This window comes from Equus asinus, chromosome 3 (genome assembly GCF_041296235.1).
Source record: "Equus asinus isolate D_3611 breed Donkey chromosome 3, EquAss-T2T_v2, whole genome shotgun sequence".
NCBI classification, from domain to species: Eukaryota; Metazoa; Chordata; class Mammalia; order Perissodactyla; family Equidae; genus Equus; species Equus asinus.
This window is the reverse complement of record NC_091792.1, coordinates 70,504,852-70,510,172: the sequence shown is the minus strand read 5'-3', so window position 1 is coordinate 70,510,172 and position 5,321 is coordinate 70,504,852. Positions and strand designations below refer to the sequence as shown.

Below are 5,321 nucleotides of genomic sequence, written 5' to 3'. Positions count from 1 at the left end.
GCTCTCCACCAATTAGTTGTAAACCCTTGGAATACTTACATAATCTCTCTGAGCTTCAGGACATTAATTTATGTAATGGGAATAACAAAACCTGTTTCATAGAATTTTAGTAAAGATTTACAACAAAAATAACAACACTTATTGGGCACTTACTATGTTGCAGGTACTGTGCTAAGTGACTTATGTAAATTATCCTGTCTAAATGGACTGGAGGCTTCCTTTCAGTCCCCTTGGTTTTCTTCGCCTGAGAAGGGCCAGAAATGGCACCTGGGCCCACCGGGTAATAGCTGCACAATTGCAGGCCTCATGTCCTCAAGGCCGTGGACAGTCCCTAAGGGGCTGGCCTGCACATCTGATGCTATTCCATGAGGCCACATGAGATGGTCCAGCAGGGCTATGTTCTTATTCTGACTTTCAGAAATCACTGGCAACTGTACTGGGCCTTGAACACGTACCCAAGGCCCTCACCCTGCTACACAAAGACCACTGTGACCTGGTTTGGCTTGACTTTTCATTCCTAGCTCCCACCAGGCTCCAGGAATGAGCAGACACTGCCTTGCCCCATCTTCACCACTCTGTTTCTGTTGACCCTTCCCTTTCTCCACCTGGAAATCATCCTCAATAGTCAAGGCCGTGTTTGAATCAGGTTTTTCACGGAGCCGTCCCGGATGCTCTTGGCCAGAACCCAGTCACCCCTTCCTCTCCTGCTCTCTTCACCTATTTTATACTTCTCTTTTGGTCCTTACCAAATTTTGTCTTATCTCAGCCATTTGTGGGTGAATCTGCGCACCCCCAGTGACCCTCATCCCGTGGACGGAGCAAATAGTGTCCTATTCCTCCTCTCATCCTGCCCTCATCTCTAAGAGTGGAACCTAGAAGAAGATACAGTAAATGTGTGTGAAACTGCAGTGAGTTAGACTGAGATCAGCCTCCGCGTCTCCTCACATGCAGCACAGCCTTGGAGGTGGAGGAAGAGACCATTTTCGAAGGTCCTGGGGCTGGAGGGGCAGAGCCCAGGATGGCCTCGGCTTCCTAAAGGAGATGAGAGCCCTTGCAAGTCCACTGTCTCTTCTAGTCAGCAAAGACCAAGGATGCTGCAGTCCAGGTTGGCTTTGGGCAATGAAGTGGACTTATCATCAAGACTTATCACTTTCCTTTCTAGGTCCATTTTCCTGACTCCACGACCCCCGTAACCACCCCCTGCTCTCCAAATGCCCCTTCTCACAAGGCTTCCTGAGCAGTGCCCGAAGCTCTGAAACTTGCCATCTGCTCCGATACTAAAACCTACTGAAAACTTGCTTACCCTGAGTTGCATCTCCTGAGAGCTTTATTTTGTATGGAACTGGATCTGACAAATGCGGCCAATCAATTGGCAGCTACAGTCTCTATGTAATACTCTTTCTCATGGGGGTATGCAAGAAAAGCCTTGGAGGGAACTTAGTCCCTCCAATGATTTCCCCTCACCTCCAAGATCTCCCCAAGGGGCCACTGTAACTGCTAGACTGGGAGAAGAAGAGGGGTCAATGCCTGCATTTGAAGGGCAGAGCTCCCCCACTCCACATTCCCCTCACTTGTCCATTTCAGGGCTTTGCCCTTCCTGTCTGTGACACAGACTGCTCTGCCCCCAGAGTCCAAGCCAGGAGCTGGAGCAGAGCCTGGTGCTCTCAGACAGAATGCACATTTCCTCCCCTGGCTAGTCTCCCGTGGTTTGGACAGATCTGCCATTTCAACTACTATCTATCTTATGTCTTTTCGAGAAAAGATGAAATTTGGTTTGAATCCCATCCTCCTTTCCTCTGACAATAACCACCTGAATAATACCCTCTAAGTAAAAAGGGTGTATTTGCTATGTAAACTCAACTTCAAGACAAGTCTCTTATTCACTTCTTCCCCATCTGTCCAAGCAGACTGTTGCCTCAAGCCTCTGTCATCTGTAAATCTAGCACTCAGGAGCTAGCCATCCCCAGGGCTCTGACCTAAGAGAATGAGTGAGGTGGAGATTGCTAATCTGAGACAGGCTCACGGGTGGGGGTGGAGACTGCAATAGAGGACAGAGAGGGTTGCCAGAAATTGAGGAGAAGGTGCTAAGGAGGAATGAAATGTACAAAGAAACGGAACATGGAAGCTTCCGCAAAGATGACAAACAAGCCCTCGAAGCTCGCCTGGGCCCCATCTTGGCGAATGTGTCTCTCTGTGGCACCACCCCTCAAGAATGGCCAGCTTGCAGCCAGAACCAGTAGGGTGCTCCTCGAGGCTCCATGCTCAGCCTCTCTCCCACCCTTGCCTCCCCCTCTTCCGCTGGCAGCTCATTTGCTTTCAGCAGCCTCTCATTTCCCTGTGTTGGTTTAGTCGCAGGCCCAGACCCTGTTCAATATTTGTCTCCCAGCTCTGCTATTTGCTCTCATTTCCATATGTTTAACATACATATTAGCTGCCTCCTGTCTTGTCCCATAGCTGTCACCGGCTCTTTCATCCTCAGTCTGGATCCCAGGGCCACCGGGCACCGCAGTTTCTGCTGCTTCCCTCTCATCCCACCAGGATAGTATGGGGGTGCTGCAGTCTAGAGCTGAGTGATTTGTGCCCATTCCTCACCTCCGCCTCCACACCCCAACACACAGAGGGGACCCGAGTCTGGCCAGCTGGTCAGAGCTCTTCCCTGGGCTTCTCCACATCCTCTCAAGTTGCTCTTTCTTTCTTCTGGCAACATAATATTGATTGATATTCTAGAACTATAATTTCTCCCTTAATGAGAAATCAGGACAAGAATACAATTAGAAGTTCTAAAAATGGCCTCTGAGGTCCTATTCTGAGCACCCCTTCCCTTACCACAGCCATCAGATGCGAAACGCATTTTATCCTCCCCACACGGTCTCAGCCAAGCTGCCCTCCTCACAGGAGCTCAGCATCATCAGCTCTTTAAAACAAACCTCAGAGGTCCTCTAGCCCAACCACCAAGCTATGGCTTGAGTACTCCTTCAGCTTTCTGTCCAGCATTCCTTGAGCTCTTCCTGTGCCCAGGCCCAGGGCCAGGTGCTGGGGATGTGGGATGACAGAGGAATAGGCCTTGCCTGGAAGGAGCTCACATCTAATGTAGGAGGTAGAGACACTAACTACAGTGCAACGTGGCAAGTTTAAAACAGGTATGAAGGGGCTACCAAAAGAGGACCCCAACTCAACCAAGGGTCTCAGCAAAGAGTTACTGCAATCCTTTAGTAATTGATTATCTCATTGCTTCTCGGCCTTTTGGCTAAGATCAAGTGTAGTAATTGATTATCTCAAGTTAAGGAGAACCCACTACATCCCAAAGTCTCATTCTTTGTCTGAGTCTTGACACACATACTTCTTTCTGTGAGTATGTCCCTATTGCCTGCAATTGGCAATCTAAACATTCAGTGAAAATCTTCATTAGCTTTGAATGAACCATGTCCCTCTGCCTCAATGTCGCCATCTGTAGAAAGAAGAGAATCCAACTCAGTGATTTCTAGAACCCCCAAATCCTGTTGGTTCCACAGCAGGTTGTTCGCATCTCCATCCTCATTGCCATTTTCTAAAGATCGGCTTGGTCTCCTTACCCTTGCTCTTCAATACGCTCTAGTTTCTTCTCCATTGAGCCCACATCCACGCTTCTGTGTTATCTTCCTCAAAATCCTGCTAATCATGTCATCCTGACTCCCCAGTGCCTCTAGGATACAATCTATACTATTTAGCTTCAGATGAATTCAGGGTCTTTTATAGTGTGGCCCCAACATAGCTTCCTCCTGACCTCTGCCACCATGATAAACTTCTCACAATTTCCCAGACATGCGAGTCCATGTGTGCCTGTGAGTGCACTTTCCCCAAAACTTGAAGTGCTGCCACCCATCTTTATCAACCAACAAACTCCTATTTATCCTCAAAGCCTAGTTCAAAGCCTGTGTGTAATAAGCTCAAAGCCTGCTGTCCTGAGCTTGTTGTTCACACTTCCGTCACGGTGGTGGTAGCCACCCTCCAAGTCATTCCACAGTCATCCTCATGTCCTGGGGCTCGTGCTCTTGTATGACCCCATCCACACTGGATAGGCTGACCTGTGTAGCCTGCAGGATGCGAGGTGACAATGTGACTTCCCAGTCTAGGTTATAAAAGACAACAACTTTCGCTTGCCTGCTCTTGGATTGCTCACCCTGGCGAAGCTAGCAGTCAGGTCATGAGACCCGCGGGCAGCCTGTGGAGAGGCCCCAGAGGGTAAGAATAGAGGCTTCAGGCGACAACCACAACAACTTGACAGCTGTGCGATCCATTCTCTCAAGTGATTCTTTCAGTCCCAGTCAAACCTTCATATGACTCGACCCCAGGCAACATCTTGACTACAGCCTCACGAGAGACCCGAACCAGAACCGCCCAGGTTAGCCACTACTGTTCCTGACCACAGAAACTGTGATGATAAATGTTCATTGGTATTATAAGCCACTAGGTTTGGGGCACTTTATTACTCAGTATTAGATAACAAACGGCTTTTGCCCTATTGAACTAAAATGGATCATTTTACAGGCATCTCTGTCCAGTCTGTCAGCGTCTTTGTGAACAGGGCCATATGTCTTTCCTTCCTAGATCTATAGTGCCTAGCAAACTATGTGATGCGAGAAGTAGGCTGTAAATAAATTTTTGTCTAATTTATTAATTAATCACTAATTTTCTAAAACTATAAATATCTAGTCTATGTTTTTCTTTGTTCAACTTCTTGATGCTTCCAACTGTTTCTCTTTCAGGATCATTCTGTTCCCTACCTCCACCTCCATGCCCTATAGGGCTTTGTATCATGTTTGCAGTTTGTAAAAGACATTTTATCTGCTGGTTCCTTTCTACGATAATGTTGACAGAGAAGGTATTATTATTAGGCATGTTTTACATATAAGTCAATGGAAGCATAAACAGGTTAAGTTGCTTGCATAGTTTGTAAGTGGCAGAACCCCAGTCTTCCTGAGCAGGAGGCCGATTCCGCATCCTTTATCCTAGCCTGTCTGCAGTATGTAAGTGGGACGCCACAGCGCCTCTGCTGTTCCCCCCGACAACCCCTTAGGGGGTCTCTGAGGAGCCCAGCGTCCTCTTCCTGGATAAGGGTGAGGGTAATCATTACCGCACAGAAGGGTCTCCTGCCTGCTGCCCCGTCCTTCCCAGGCCAGCAAGCCCAGCCACGCTGGGCATGACAAGACAGAGTCTGAGGCCTGGGCTGAGCCTTGGTCTTCTGGCTCCTCACTGTCACCAGCGAACACTGCTGGAGCCCGTTAGCCTGCACACACTGCAGGCCTCCCGCAAGGGCAATAGCGGCATTTGCTTAGAGAGAT

The 5,321-nt window shown here is 48.5% G+C and overlaps 1 non-coding gene across 1 annotated transcript; it reads left to right on the top strand.

The window, feature by feature from the left end:
* Positions 1-3,227: 3,227 nt before the first annotated feature.
* LOC123284853 (U2 spliceosomal RNA) lies at positions 3,228-3,426 on the top strand. Its single transcript, XR_006526300.1, has one exon. It is a non-coding gene; the product is annotated as a U2 spliceosomal RNA (small nuclear RNA).
* The last annotated feature ends 1,895 nt before the right edge of the window (positions 3,427-5,321 follow it).